At 40.6% G+C, this 17,154-nt stretch overlaps 1 protein-coding gene across 1 annotated transcript in view; it reads right to left on the bottom strand.

Moving 5' to 3' along the window:
* dpp6a (dipeptidyl-peptidase 6a) overlaps positions 1 to 17,154 on the bottom strand; it is a 238,896-nt gene that overhangs the window by 216,692 nt on the left and 5,050 nt on the right. The window lies entirely within an intron of this gene.

Here is a 17,154-nt window from a genome sequence, read left to right on the forward strand (position 1 = left end):
AGACTGTGTACTTGCTGTTTTTGGTTGTTCTAAAGCCCCCTTAAAAAAATAAATAAATAAAAAATAAAAAGGGACTGATCGTTCATGCGAGTCCAGACAAGTAGTGTGCATGTGCAAGCAGGAATACTGTAAATGGGTCAGTGTTGTAAATAGGAACCATAATTCTCCACTGGCATGTCTGGGCTGCGTTCCGGCCTCTGTTCCGGCCTCCGCCCCGCCCCACACCACACTGGGGGCGTCTCACAGTGCAGATCCACCTGGCCGTGCGACGCGCTCCACTTTCTTCCTACGGGTGACGTCAAGCGACTTTAACGCGGCCGCAGAACATCCCAGGAAGGGGGAAAAAGTACTGCATTTGAAAAAATACTGTACGTCAAAAAGCTGGCTGGTGCCCATCTTTATGCAAATTAATCCGTTGAACGTGACGCAACTATCCAATAGAAGTAGACGAAAGAGTGGGGGGTGGACTTGACCAACTGCCACTTTGCTTGTTTGAAAGCCATGATGTCTCTCTCTCATGGGTGGGCCAAATTCTCGGGCTTGGCAAAGCAGAGAAACTGGAAGTAACCTTTCCCCTTATGACCTCATAAGGGGGCGATACTCCAGATCGACCCATCTGAGCTTTCACGTTCTCAAAAGGCAGAGCAGGATACCCAGGGCTCAGTTTACAGCAATCGCCATTTCTAGCCACTAGGGGACCATAGGCAGGCTGGGGGAACTCATACTAATGTTAAAAAACATCATAAAGTGAAATTTTCATGCCATGGGACTTTTAAACTCCAAGCCTTCTCTTTTCTGGCGTTGTCTTCATGAAAAAGATCTGTGCTGTCCAATATGTTTTTCAACCTCCAAGAGGAATTTCTCGTTGTCCGTGGTGTTGTAAAGGATACATCAACCATGTTGGGGGATAGTCTCGCTGTTTCACTTCCTGCACGACAAAAATAGACCTGCCGTGTATTTTTTAGCAGAACGGAGAGCTGCTTCTGGGCCACGCCATGGTGCGGCTGGTGGAATATCAAGCATGCGGGGGCCACAGTGCCTCCGGTACGCAGCCCAGATGTGCCCGATGCAATATAGGAGTTAGGTTTTAGAGACAACACATGTATTTGGGATACACTAACGCTCACATACGATAATGGATAAACAAGACTTGGATTATACTGCACAAGTTGTTTAAGAGTTTGTAAACGGATGTTTCTATATAGTTTATCGGGTATTAAACGTGGAACCCTATCACAATTACTCCATTTTGTTTTTTAATCTCCATCCACAGTGGAGGCATGCAACAATAACATTTTCCTTAATAATTCAAGGCAACACTCGGTGAACAGTTGATATACAGTACAAATGGTCATTTTGAGGGTAAAGTATTCTTTTAATTGAAGAATACATGAGATTCACTAGGTCACTGGGGAAAAGCTTATTGATTTCCATTATTGATGTCAAAAACAAATCACAAACGAGGCAGTTGAGAGTGTAATATTTTAATCTTTTACCTTTAATATTCCTTTTACTTTAATATTTTTTGCTAAACAAAAGGACACCCACTTAAGACCAAGCCCTCAGCTTTCCAGATAAAGGCTTCCTTAGTTCTCACTCTCCCTCAAGCTTTATAAATCAATATCAGTCTGAAAGCGTACCTCTTCAGAATGAAAACAAACTGTACACAGATGATGCAGCCAGGCAGCGGAGTGTCATGAACTCACAGCAGCAGTTCACTGCTAAAGCTTCCCCAAACTGAGAAGTGTAAACAGCATGTCTCACATAAATCTCATTTCAAAGTGCCTGGTATTAATTACTGTGGATGAGGCTGTCATAACAACCTAATGAGGGCATCAGGCTCCCCCGACTCCAGCTGGACTGCTGACAGAGGGAGAACACAGCCGTTGCAAAAGATAGGTAGCTGGCTGCACTGCTACCATACTGATTTTCTTCCTAGTCTGTGGAGTTCTTCCGTCAAAGGCATGCTTAAAGCAAAACCTTCATAACACATCATTTTCAACTCACGGCCCGCAAGTTGAACCAACCGCTTTGCTGATGGCAGCAAATTTAATCAGGGTTTAAGTATCAAACATGACACATAAACTCCCCTTGACCCCACAAGCTGGCCTGTACTACACATGCAATATTTAATTCACCATGTTGTCCTACTACGCACACGGGGCCAAGTTGGAATTCATCACGTATAGGTGTGGCGGCCAAGGACATCTGTAACAACAATGTTGGCCGCGCTGGAGCACACAGCAGCTGCCGGGTGTGAAGACTCTCAGAGAAAATGGCTGGCCAGGGATGGGTGAGTGCTACTACGGCATAAAGCTCCCCAACAGTAGTCAGTTGACTGTCACAGAGCAGACAGCAGCCAAAGCTACCGAGCTGCATGGGAGCTCTGCTGGGGAGAGAGAATCTGCTGGAGCATGGACAGCTACTGCCCGACTCCAATATGGAGATGAACAATAAACGGCTGTCAGAGGAGAGCTGCTGTGTTACATAGACGGTACATGAAAACAAATGTAAAAGCTGTGTAATCTTTGCTTTGTCACAACACACAACCACTTTACATCAAGCTATCAAGTGAATACATGCATACATCAATACAAAATTAATAAAGTATTGTGTAAGTATGTACAGTATAAATAAACGTAATTAACTGTATTCACACACAAGAATGCTGATATTAATTACATCCAATGACAAAGTTTCTAAAATTCCCCCTTGCTACATTATCTACACATGGGAAGTATGAGCAAAGTGAAGGAAAGTTTAATGTTATGGTAATTAAACTACGGTTAAGGTATGGTTTGGGTTAGGCAACTTAAACATAGGAAATATCATTGTTCTTTGGCACAACAGACACACATTCTACAAGCCAATCGTCTCCCAATATGGATGTAATTCTTTGACAAACAGCTTTACAGTAAGGCGCTTATATTTAGTGCTTATCCTACTGTATATCAGGAGGCTACATAAAATAATCCAACAGCATGACAGATTTGAAACATGCAACTTCATAAAAGTTAAAGAGCTTTGAGTGGCCACATAATCTGGCAATATTTGTTCTTTAAAAACAGGATGCATATTGAATGAAAGCCATTAAGGATCAAGCATTATATTTTCATACAACTCTTAAAGAGTTAGACTGCCTAAAGTACATCGATGAGTGGCCTAGGCTCCAACTTGTCCTGAAGAAAGTCCATGTGTTTTTATGACAACTGCAAATACTATTATCACCTAATTACAAAATAGAAGTAAATTGGTGGAGCAGGCCTCTGTTTATCCACTCTGATTGGGCCTTTAAGCATTCAGTTCAACTAACTGCTCTCTGGGGGCCATAAATAGGTATGGTAATGTCTGAGCACATCACCAGGATCTGTCACTGGCACTCTCCTGCATTCAATTTACTATAAATCAGCTCAATGTTATGCATGGACCCGTTTTAAACATCAATAAATAATTTGCATTATGTCAAGAAGGACAAATCTTGTTCAAATCACAAACCTTCGCAGGAGCAAGACTCCAAGTATTTTTAATGTGTGTGTGTGTGTGTGTGTTTTAGGGACTGGGCATGTACCAAACCAAGACTCTCTGACGAACAGGGAATACTTTTAGACAAAAGGGATTAAAACTTCCCCAAATCCAGGATTGATTGGCCCGGATCCCCAGTGGAGTGAGTCCGGAGAACAAGCTTCATTCTGGTGACGGCAGTCATCCAGCACACTAAACTCAACCAAGACCTTCACAGGGCAGATCGATGGCTCAATTATCAACTTAAATAAACTGTGATATCGTCTACGCCGCTGTCCCCGGTGTCTTTTGCAGTTTTCTTGACAGCCTGAGTCACACTGGACTTGCTTTAAAGATGAATGAAATTACTGTATCACCGTCATACTAAATTGAATCTAGGAAACTGTGACTGCAACTAAATCCTTTCCTGATACAACTGGTCTTTAACTGAATACTGTTGTTTCAGGAAAACAGTATGAAAAGCTGCTGTAGTATCTGCTGCACAGCTAATTTAATCCTAAAATGTGGTAATGTGGAGTCAAGGTGCTATTGAGCTACAGGTTAGGAGTAGTAAATGTACAATGGAGATGGCAGAAAATGTAACCATTACTGAGCAGCAGGAAGTAACTATTTCAGTACATTCGTTATGAATTGATTTGCATTTCTGTGAGTTTCTCTCAAAAAATGCTGGGTGCACTTTTCTGCTGGCGGCGAGCTCCATAATCTAGATAAAAGGTTTGTGCTGACCTTCCCCGCCCCAGACTGTCAGGGCGACAGATAGTTACCATCTCTAATGAATTCAGGAGCAGGAAAAAAATGGCACACAGGCATGTGAAGCCCACATTAATCTTGCAGCCTCGATGCAGGAGGTCTATTAGCGACATTGCTGCCACATACCAAACTAGAAAGATCCTGACATGACAACCCGTTCTCACTCCAAACTTTTGGACAGAGGCTGTCAGCGTCTGAAAGGACGAAAAAGGCGCCCTTCGCCCGTGTTAGTATAATGTACTGGGGAGAGCAGCAGAATGTAGTAGAATGTAAGGGGGAAATTCCACGCAGGGAGCTTGCTTGGTTGGGGTGTTGGATTGGTGGCAGGACTCTCACCCAACAACAGGGAAAGGACGTTTAATTTCCCCGTTGCTGCGTCCTCCAGAGACCGCGGATCGTGTCCCGGCGCGAGTTGTTGTCACCATCCCGTGTGTGGCCCTTCATTTCCCCGTTGTTGCATCCCCCAGAGCAGCCCAGTGTCACGGCAGTTCGTGAAATGGTCACGTTAAAAAATCGTGACCTGTACACGTAATAAACAAGAAAATCATGACATATACACAAATCAATAAATCGAAATAACGCGATCATTTCAGCAACTGGCGTGAGACCAGGTTGGTTGGACATGAGGCGTTTGCCAGTGTGTTTACTGGTTTACGACCTTTTAGTTCGCCAATAGAAAAGCAGGTTTTTTTTGCCTTTTTCTTTTAGCTTTAATGCAAATACTGAACCCTGAAAAGCACTCTGATCTTATAAATTCTGAGTTTAACACACCCTAATAAAATATGACATACAGTAAATTGTAAACTGCAGTACACGCTCACAGATACATATTACCTCTATAGCAGTTGGCAGCATGAGACAGAAAAGTTACTGTAACTATTTTCCAACTTAAGGAGACTTTTGCTTCCCTCCCTCCTATGACGGAGCCAGTAAGCACATCTGAATATTAATGGAACAGTTGCCTTGAACAGCAGGCGTTTGTCAGGAACTTGGATCAGATTCATCACTTTAACCTGCTCTGCTCCGCTCAGGGACGGATGATGAGTTCCCACAGCACAGCAGCTGGCTTCGGCTTCACAACTCACACTTGAGCGGATCCAAAAGGACATGAACACGAGTGGAAAGTGAAAGTACGGGAAATGAAGTTATTACAAACTTTATTTTGACTTTTTATAGAGGTTATCTTTAAAACAAAATTAATAATACACCATTTTGTTAATTTGTTGTACTCTGCCCCTGATTGGTATAACACAACAGTGAGTCCATTTACATGCACACCAGTATACCACAATTATTCTGAATATGACAATATTCTGAATTTGATACAGGTCATGTAACCAGCATATTCCAGTTCAATATTCTAAATAAGACCTTTTTCCAAATATTGCATTTTCTTTTTTAAGACGTGGGATATTCCGGTGTTATTCTTTTAGTGGCATTGTTGTATATGTATTTACAGCGCATTCAGAATATGCGTCTCAATAGGGATTTTTACCGCAGTTTATGGCATCTGGTCAGCTCTGTGCATTGATATGGTTGCTATACACAAACCAACAAGCCAACAGTTTGCAAGGCTGCAAACCTGATAAGAAGAGCCTTCAGCCATTCTGCTCCTCTACTCCCTCCCGCTATCCATCCGTACCATAGAGTCTCTACCCAGCTCTAAAACCTCCCTCAAAACCTACCTACTCCACTCTCCATCAAAATAATGGATGGCTTGCTTTCTTTTCATTTTCTATTTTTTAAATGTTTTGCTTTTAATTTAATTATGTTTGCCTTTTTAACTGCATTTTTGCATGTCTTAACTGTAAGGTGTCCTTGAGTGCTATGAAAGGCACCCATAAATAAAATGTATTAATATTTATTTTCAAGAAGGAGAAACACAGCTACTTTTAAACATTATCAAATACTTGGATATCAGCATGTGTTTGGATATACATGTGACACATGGCTACGCTGTGGATGAAGGAACGAAAAGAGCGACGTTGTGTTCGCACGGTCCCACAAGTCTGCCCCCACTGGTAAACCTTTGAAAAAAAAATCGTATTCTGCCCGGCTACAATGTAAACGGTAATATTAGTGAAATATTCACATCCATAAGCCATGTAAATGTAAAATTGTGTGCATGTAAACGTGGTCGGACTCATTTGGGTCCATTAAAGAATATGCTGTTTTAAAAGAGGTCAAGTAGGATTTTTAACAGGAAAACTCGTTTTAACCAAGAGGCATTTTACAATGCGAGCAGAAACCATGGTAGTTGGACCCATGAATATGATGAATTGATTGTTTGCTCAGCCCCATCTGCCTGCTACACCTGTCAAGCTTTCCATTTTCACACAGCACATGCAGTTTACAAAGACAACAGTGGCACATTTACCAACCACATTCATTTGTAATTTTTTAAACAATAAGTTCTTAATTCCAGACAGAGGATGACAGAAGAAGGTTTCTAATTTTTTTAGCCAGCGACAGTTGATTTTGTCGTCTGAAATGACATCTATTTAATCAAGCTAATTTTAGCTCTGTGAGTTATGAGGGTTAAAAACACTGTCTGGAGGACTTTTTACAGTAAATAACAAATAGGACTGAGACTGAGGCTAAAGCTACATGTCCCAGGCATGTTCTTGTACTGTTGTGTAGATCTGTTATTTTGTTTTACACATAACCTTGTTTGGCTGCTGAGAATGAAGACATGCTAGCTGGGGTTGCTTGAGTGTAAACTTCACCAAATCCAATAAAGAGGACGACAGATAGCTGCTAACGTTAGCCTGAACTCTTATCGCATCCAAACACTGGCTTCCACACCGTGGGGAAATACGACATCACAAACAGGGCTTTTTTTTCTAACATGTCCTGTAACCCCACAAACTAATGCTAAAATGCTCCTTGGCTTTGGAAGTTGGCCTAGCATTCTGTTACTACTGTAGGAAGTAAGCTAGTTTTACCAGACATGCTAACAATTGTCAGCTTTAATTTAAACCGATAAACACATTCATTCCTTAGCAAACGGGCCATTGCACTGTTGATCAAATGTCAACAAATATATCATCAAATTCTTGGCTTTCAGCCGTTCCAGTTCACCGTCTCCCTACGTTACACAGTGAGGGGGGGGGAATGTGGGACAAACACACTTGTCGCTTCTCACAGATAAACACACCTTCCCTAGTTACAATCTCTGATCATCAACATTTACATACACGTCCCACTCTTCCATCAACAGACTGTAAAAGGATTCGACTTGCTTACTCGGTAATGCCAACAACCATTACAGTTGACTGATGGGTGTACAAGGTCCCACCTGATCATCAGATTTGAACACTTGCACACATTTACACTCCGATGGCACACACATCTACACTCAGATGGTGCAGCATCGGAGGCAACTCTGGGTTCAGTGTCTTGCCCAAGAACACTTACACATGGGACTGCAGGGCCAGGAATTAAACTACCAACTATCTGATTGGCAGGCAACTGCTCTACTGCTGAGCCACAGCTGGGAAGGAAGTTGTTTTGGTGGAACATGTGTACGTTCAACAGCCGTTTTAGTCATGCAACAGAAAACTCAGGGCGAGGGGTAATCATGTTGAAACTGAGATGGGCCCTCCCAAAGCTGCTGCCACATGTGAAGGGCTGTCCATATACTCTTATGCATTCACTGTACTTTGTTTTTATTTTGTCATGTAACTTTTTTGATGTATCAACATACCTTCTTGAAGGAGTCATTGTGAAGTGAAATTAGTGTTATTATCTAACATCTCTGCCTGTCTGTAGCCATTATGCATTCTGTCCTTTCACAATGCCTCCCTTGCAATGCAGCAGATTAAATCTGCAGCTTTACCAACTAACATTATTATGATTTATCAATAGAATGTATTCACTAACACAAAAACACTAATTTCCTATCAGACAACCACACAGCACTAGGATCTTCCATGGATATTTCTACTCCATGTCAGTGAATAATGAAACATGCCAATAATGCTTGTCACCCTCTTAGTAATTTTTGCTGCTTTGAAATGAGCTGCGGACGTGCCACTGCAAAGGGCTGTCTTTTATTACTAGTCAAGGCCCGTGTATGTTGGATATCTTCAGTGAACGCCCATTTGGGAAGATTAACTACAGGAATATGCTTTAGTGTCTGATAACTGGAGAGTCATATTACATCGCCCAAGGTGGTTTCTGGGGCAACAGCGTGGCCATCAATCAGTTGGGTGTAATCTGACTCAAAATCGTTGTCAGCATGCAAATTAGTGTCACAATCTCACACACTGCCTGTGTGTACATGCCAGAGAAATTGGAAAACTTCAGGTAAATAACACTGTAAAACTAGTGGTTGTGTACTGTAGGCTTATGGCAGCCGATGTGATATATATGTGTGAGAGCTTTCCTCAGAGATGTTACATCAAACCGAAACTGGAACATTAACATAGCCAGTCATCACACAACAGAGCTAAAGCATGACACCCGTTGTGCATGCGTTTTCATCTAAAACGCCTAATTGGACTTGCAGGTTGCTGTGCATTTCAACTGCAAATGGCTGTGTGCAGAGTCAATACCCGAGTAATGGATAACAGGGACATCCAAGGCCTTTTAAATCGTTCAACCTTGCAAGATGCATCCAACCTACAGACAGAAACTACTGCGTATGGCCAAGAAATAGTCCTTATAACTACAACTTGTCATTTTCATGCTTCAGTCTTTTTCTGTTTTTAAGATAATTTTTGGGTCATTTTTGGCCTTTAATTGTTAGGACAGCTGCAGACAGGAAAGGGGTGAGACTGGGAAGACAATGGAAAAAGCCACCAATCGGTATCAAACCCTGGGACATTGCAGTAAGGACTGGGAGCTAGAACATGGGGCGCACGCTCTACCAGGTGAGCTACAAGGGAACCCCAACATTTCTATTTTTACATATTAAACAAATTAAATAAAACATGTTAATTACTCAGAAATGCTGGCAGGTGGGGTTTGTTACCTTTGGACAGAGCCAGGCTAGCCGTCTCCCCCTTTCCACGTCTATGTGCTAAGCTAAACAGATGCTTCGTATTAACTGGGCAGACGTGAGAGCAATGTCAGTGTTCTCAGCAAGATAGCAAATACGCATCTTAGGATGCAAATCTATTCTTTTAACCCTTGTATTGTCTTCATACTTCATAATCTATTAAATATTGTCTTTAAATATTGTCTTTATCTCAATTTCAAACAATTGAGATAACATACTGTATGTTTAGGGAATGTAATCAGTCTCTACAAGAACACAATTAAAAATGGAAGTGTGATTTGTTATAATTCTTGTAAAAAATCCCCTAATGTGATCATTTTTATCTTGGAAAAAACATTAGTGGTCATATCCAAAATAATTTTCTGAATTGAGTCATGAATACAGTACGTGTTTATCACAGGAAATAAGGTAAGGCCATTGATTTCAGGTAGAAAACACTTACTTGTACCATTTTTCTTCTTGTAAAATATGAAATGGGTCCATTTGATTGGAATATCATACAAGGGTCAATGATAATATTGTCAGGTTTCCTTTCAGAATGATCACACCTTGACTGGCTACCTTTTACAGTGCACGTAAACAACGCTCCAGCTTCACTTCCAGTATGCACGTGCCTCACAGACTCTACCACTAATGTTGAAAACTACCAAAAAAGACCAAGATCATAATATAGTGAAGGACTTATGCTGGAAAAAATATCTGCCATAAATAGCATCAAAGATGATGATGATGATTGCAAATCTTAAGCAGTAGCCTATAGATTTTTAGTCCCACTGTGCACTCATTTAGACATATATTCACTTTATCATTATAAGAAGAGTTAATGATGCTAAACGATTGATCCTCTAGGCCTGCAGTTTCCTGAGGAATATCATGCAACAGACTGCACACGTGTAAACACTGCGAGTCTACAAAGTGAACCAGGTTAGCCTAAAGGACAAGGCTGAGTTGGATGTTTTTCAACATTGCACCTGCATATCTGTCCCACTTTCTGCTGTTGTCTACAGCTTGCTGCTCATTTTAGATTGTTCTGTCTCTGGAGGCACAAATCCCATTAAGTGAAACTAATACCAACAGGCAGCAAGGTGAGGTTCAGCAGTAGTGAAATTGTGCTTTTGGTAAACTTTTCATCAAGTTGAAAATATGGTTGATTGCAATACTGATCCCCTCATATGGCTGGGCAAAGAATTCAATATGATCATTTATCGTCTTTCAATGGAATCATATCGTGATGAAATCATATATTGAGATATGATATACGGTTACATTGTCTAAATCAATAACAAGCACATACTCAATTTTCTCATTGTGATTTATTTTTTCTCTCCAATTTCACTTGAAACCACAATCTCAAATCTTGAAAAACATTTTGTGAAAGCACCAATTGTCAGCCCTACAATATTGTCGCAATAGCGATATCAATGCATTTGGTCAAGAATATTGTGCTATCCGATTTTCTCCAACTTGCCCAGCCCTGTCCCTTGATATCTTTGATTTTCTGCTAATTTGCCACTAAACCACTCATTATTATTGTTCACAGTTTCTTTATCCAGCTGTATTAATGTGCCAGTGTGTCCGTACATGTTTGGCTACACGAGTTGATCTGTATTTGTGCGCCCCCTGAGGATGATTTACAAAGCATTGATAGGGAGCTCACAGACTGGAGCACAATAAAACTGTTGTTTATGTTTTGGCAGCGAGTGTTCATTGTCAAGGGAGAACGGCGTCTTGTTTTAGAGCAATGTAGAGCCCCATGGGAGTTCACATGACAAATCATTCCTCTTTTTAACTGCCAGGTATGTGGAGACAGATGAAGCTTGTGCAATCTGTTATACACCAGCATTTTGCAATACGTCAATAAAATCACATCCACCAGTTCTATGAAAATGGGCAGTGGCAGGGCCATGCTATACATTTCAATAAAGGCTGCAGATTGGAAGTGCAGCGAGACAAGGCCAGGGCTCGAAAAAACAATGTGTAAAAGTCACGGCCAAGCCAGCAGAGTGCCAAGCAATCAGGCCAAATAGGGCTAAATGACTGCCTCAGTCCAAATGATTATGTGCAGCACATATAGAAGAGTTTAAATCCACTTTTAAAGGTGGTAATGAAAATCCCTTCACTATTAAGTGGCTATTTAAACACTGATAGTGACACAAAATACACACTGGTAGTGTATCTCATCAAAGGAAACAACAACCTCCCAAACCCTTGTTTTTAATAAACAAATGATTTATGGACTAAGAAAAGGAAATAATTTCACTCTTACATACACTACAGGTGTTAAATAGGGTACACATTTTAACTAATAAATATATATTGTGAGATATATAAATATATATATATATATCTCACCATGGAACCTCCCCAGTTGATTACATTAAAACAATATTTTTTTTTAAATCTTATGGTTAAATATGGAAATGAGGCATTGTCTTATATAAATAGGTGCATTCATTTTATTTTGTATTCATTTCCACCACATGAAATCTGAACATTTGATAAAGCCATGTTCAAAATTCTTGCGGGAGGTTTGGATTTATCTTTTTATCTGCATTTTTAATGTGCAGTGAAATTCCCTGTGTACCTGTTCCGTCTCAGTAAAAACAATAAAATCCACATAAATAGTATAATACAACACAAGAAAATGAGGTGGTGGGTGGTGGGTTAGCCAGAGTTGTCACTGAGCAGACGGATAGCCTGAGGGAAGAAGCTCCTCCTCATCCTCTCGGAGTTTGCTCTCAGGCAGCGAGGACGCCTCCCTGATGGCAGCATGGAGAACAGTGAGTCCCTGGGGTGACTGGGGTCCATGATAATCTTTGTGGCCTTACCCTTGCAGCCCCTGATGTGAATGTCCTGCACATTGGGGAGGGTAGCTCTGATGATCTGCTCAGCCGAGTGGACCGCCCTCTTAAGGCCCGTGTGGTCTTTTTGGGTGCTGCTGTCCATCCAAATGGTGATGCTCTCAGAAAGAATGCTCTCTATTTAAATAGGAATGACACTGGAAGGTTTGGTGTATGTAAGTGTTACTGGAGTGGAGATGTCTAGCTCAGAGAATAAAAACAAAACTCATTTTGAGAACACAGCCTATAAAGATATACACAGTAAAACTTCATACATTTTGAAGGCACGACAAGAGAAAATGGTAAACATGTAAACTTCCCCAGTTGATTGCTTACATAAGACAATTATTTTTTTTGTATTACAAGTTTACAGTTTTGTTTTCATATGCAAATGAGGCATTATTTAATGCTAACCCTTGGTTAATTCAGGGGAATCTACAGACGCAAATGGACAAAGTGGAGTAAAATGAAACACCTAAATGTCATCACTCCACTAGTCTGAAAGAAGACATGTTATGGAAGCACTATTAACCAGTGCATGACTGTACTGTAGTGTCGCTGTCGCTACCCGATGTGGTTTGAGTGCAGATGTGAGTTGCGCATGCTTAGATTTAAACGGTTTTTGGCATAATGCCAAGGCATCCCTACTGTCTATAGGGATCTGGCCAACGTTTTAGCAATCTATGATTGTGTGACGCTAGCTCAAAACGCCATTCAGGTGACAGCCTTTGTTGTGTTTGATTGATAGCTTGTAGCCAGCAGTGAACAAACTTTGTTATGTAGGTCCATTTTTATTGTACTAACATTACAGAAGTCTCTCGTTAGCGGGTTACTGTAGTCTACTTCAGCCTCTAATCTAGAACGCATATCAAGGATCAACGCTGTGAAAATGTGATGCCTTTCGCTAAATAATAAAATACTGCTTTGTAATGTGACTTATTATTCTGCGGCTGACAGCAAAACAGATCTGCGTGAAATCTGGTCATTGTCGCAAAGTGACGCATGTGCAACTCACATCTGCACTTGACTCACATCGGGTAGTGACAGTCTCCCTTTAAAGCACAAAAAGAAGCAAAAATCAAGACAAAACCAAACGACTGCCCCTTTGTATTTAAAACTCCTTCATTGTGCAACACACCTTATAACTGGAGGGTTGCAAGCACACTGGGGTTTAACTGTTCACATTCAAAGAAAAAATTCTTTCACCTGAAATCAAGTGAAGTGATTTTAATTAAAAGGATGTGAGCCATAGGTTTCTTTGTTGCACAGTGTACATCAGTGGGCCTGCACGAATAATCTTAATAAAATCTCGATCCACCCTGTTCACGATTTAATTTTTAAATAACTTTGATTTTTTTTTCTTTTTTAATGACTTTGATTGTCATTTAATTTTATGAGCCGACTGCATCACGATTGCTACTACATTCTTTTGTGAGTTTTAAACATCGAGGTATGTATAAATTAGGTTTTAAAGCACTCCCAAGTACTGCAGTGCTCTCCCTTCTCTTCATTGAGGCCTCTATGTTTACAGGCTTGTGGTGATGTGCAATAGGTGCCAAAACAATTTTGTTTTGTCATGGTTCATGTGTGCAATAAACATTACACTTCATGAGACAAAATAAAATAAATATCGTGGCAGAGAATCGTGATATCAACTCTAAGCTAAAAACAATCGTGATTCATATTTTTCCCCAAGTTGTGCCGACGTCAGTGTGCAGAAACACACATGGGCAACCAGGAGCTAACGTAAGGTCTTCAAGAGGCTCCTGCTGAAAGGCTCAGCTTAGGAGAGGGATATAAAAGGGATTTCACAGACCTAGACACTCCCTGGAACACATTTAAGGGATGGTAATGAAGAAGAGGAGGAATTATGGAATCATCAAAAATGGTTCCACATAATGTGTCTATGTGGAAAAGTCTTTATAAATGGGCCTTGGAGTTCTTTAAAAAGACACTCAGGGTTTTCTCTGGAAACAGAACTTCAGATCAAAGTGCAGAAATAGATGCACTGGAAATAAATCCTGAAGTAAAAGTCATTGTTTGCTTGCTCATGATTTATAGGCCAAGTTTCCTCTGATCAATAACAATCTTCTAATAACAATATCAAATAACTGATTCATCTTCAAATGCCATGGCTGATAAACTGCCTTTATGGATGTGTTTTTTAATACCGCTGCTGCCCCGGCTGCTGAATGTTAACTTAAGAATAAACAGTCTTGCAAAAGAGCCAAAAAAACAAAAAGAGTTTTAAAGAAAATGTCCCTGATCAAAAAAACATTTACAGTACGTATTTTACCAAAGTATCCGTCAATGGTCTCACACACTCACGCATACATACACATTTACACAGTGTACACACACACACACACACACACACACACACGATATGACATTTGTCTTTCAGCATTTGTCAGTGTGGATCCGATGCCTAGACAAATCAAATCAGTATCCGGGAATGATGCATTCACTGCTCGTTCTCCAGATTGAGCATATGGACTGACATGTTGACACATTCTGGTAGGCTGAGTAATTGTCTTAAACGTCTGTCACTCTGCATAACTGTCAATCCCGAAGAGAATATTTTTGTATTCATACATAGGAATACTGTATGTAGTCACTGCTGAGGCAATTTCGTACATTTTTTGGCTTTCTAATTCTAGATTTGAAAGAAATAATTTAAGACTAAATGTTGATTAATTAACTTATGGTCTATAATTTTGGCAGTGCTGCTAACTGTTACAAGTGGGTCGATGCATTCTTATGAGACTGTGGATATTTCTGTTGTAGACGGTTCTGTTTAGATTTCATTTTTCTATATATTCCAGAACAACACTGTTGAAAAATGTGTGCAGCATGGAGAACACAGGCACAATAAACTCATGAAGAGGTATGGCTATTTGTATATATCTCTCTGGATATCTGACCAAGGACATTTGACAACACATAAGTTTGCCCTGAGCGCTGTTGTTGCGTGGGTTTAGGATTTATGTAAGGATAAACAGCGTGACTGAAGAAGCAGAAAGTGGCCTCTCTTTTTTTCATCTGAATTTACATGTGCAAGATGTTACAACTGCAGGATCAAACACACCAACAATGCAACACAAAGGATCTTTGTTCTTTATTTTCACATTCCCTTTCATGTAAAAGTTAAAGCAAAATGAGGACAGAATGAATAAAATTATGCTTTATTTATATTTAAGGAGAAACTGAGGTCCTGCTGTCTTACATGACGACGTGTGTCTTTGTTATGGAGTAGGGAGATGCTAGACTGGGACTTTATGAAGCAAACTGCAGCCTAGAAACAGTTATAATCCTGTTGTTCCATGTCCAAGTCCACGGACTCTTTATTAACAGCGTTCCACAGCCCGAAAACTAAACTCTTCATTATGCCCACCAATTCATTTGAGCTTCACTTTTAACTCTCTGGTTTTCCTTAGGTCAAATTTGACCCATTTTCAAAAAGTTTCAATAACAGAAATTTGCTCTTCACAAGTAAAATACGTCCTCATTTCACTACGTTCATTGAATTTGGATGTTTTGTTAAATTGTATAGGAAAAAAAGAATGTTGAAAAAAAGGGACAAAAACATCAAGGAAAAGCGACATAAGTGCCAAAAAAGAATACCAATAAAAGCTGAAAAAAAAAAATTGATTTTAAATTTGAACCCAGAAAAACAATAAGTTGTATGGTCGACAGCACAAGGGGTAAAAAACCATTGATGTAATGGTTTAACCAGTTCAGAAACCTCATTTATTCACCGGTTCATATTTACTGAGTGAAACTTGTGGCTCTTGCACCAAAGATCATGAAGTCTTTTATCCAGCAGAGGGCCAATTTAAACCTGAGCCCTCAGTTATTGCACGTCAGCACATTGCAAGATTACACTGAAACTCTTTTGTTAAACTTTTTTTTTTTCCTTTTAAAACATAAATTAATCCATAAAAGTGGTACATGAAGTGATACAACCCACAGTGACAGGCTCTGACAGCATCAGATCCTCTGGATGCAGCACGCTCAGTCTGGTTTGATGGGTACCGAGGCCTCTGGGGCCACACAGTGGATATGCTTGTGATTTTAGATATGGCTCAAATGTCCATCTCCCAACCACTGGCGTCTGTTTACTGTTGTGGCACCATTTGTCTCTTAGGGCCTTGTGACTGCTTGTGATATGCCACCAGATGGGCTGTCATGACCTAAGCGTTTTGCCGAGGCAACCGCTCACTCAAAGGGCCAGGGAGGTCTCAGTGACTCACGCAATTACACTCCCCGTGGTGTCAATCATGCCCTGGAAAAACAGAGCCGAGGCCAAGCTGTTGCAGCCGAGTAACACCAACACGGCATTGTACTCCGAATGTGCGCACACGTTTGCTTGTTTTTTTTCCCCAGGATAAAATACTGTAATAAAGCTCCTGTTCCCCCACAGGATTTCCCTCGGTGTAGTAGGAGCTTGGGCAAGAGGCCACGGCTGCAGCACCTGATGATTAAGTGCACACACCAGTTGTTATTACAAACAGAAAATGCCACTACAGCAGAATTAGCAATCTGCAATACATTTAAGGAAAAAAAAAAAGCCTCACCCCACTGGTGTTAAAAGTGAGGAAATCCATTCTCTCTTTGTGTTGCATTATTCATTTCACAGGGGTAGAGTTCTCAGATGTGGCTCCCGATGTAATTTCATTGTGTACTCTCTAAACAAGTTAGTATACAAATACAGAGGCACAAGGTGTATTCATCTTTTCCTCAGGCAAAGAGTCAAGACGTTCTTGATAACATTGTAAGCATTCAGCAGCTTTTATGTGTTGAAGATCAGCATGAAAGAGCTGCTACAAAAGCACAGAGCAAAGGCTCTACTGTATAACAAGAGTGTGCTCAGTGGGACCGATGGCACGGCCCCGTCCTCAAAAGTCATCAGGATGAGAATAAGATTACTGGTGCTAATGAGCGAGAGAGGCTTCTCAAGTGCACAAATTCAAAGTGGAAAGATGACTGAGATAGGCGTTCTCCTGCCATTTTACTAAGAGTGCAGAAAAAAAAAAAAAA

This window comes from Etheostoma spectabile, chromosome 22 (genome assembly GCF_008692095.1).
Source record: "Etheostoma spectabile isolate EspeVRDwgs_2016 chromosome 22, UIUC_Espe_1.0, whole genome shotgun sequence".
NCBI classification, from domain to species: Eukaryota; Metazoa; Chordata; class Actinopteri; order Perciformes; family Percidae; genus Etheostoma; species Etheostoma spectabile.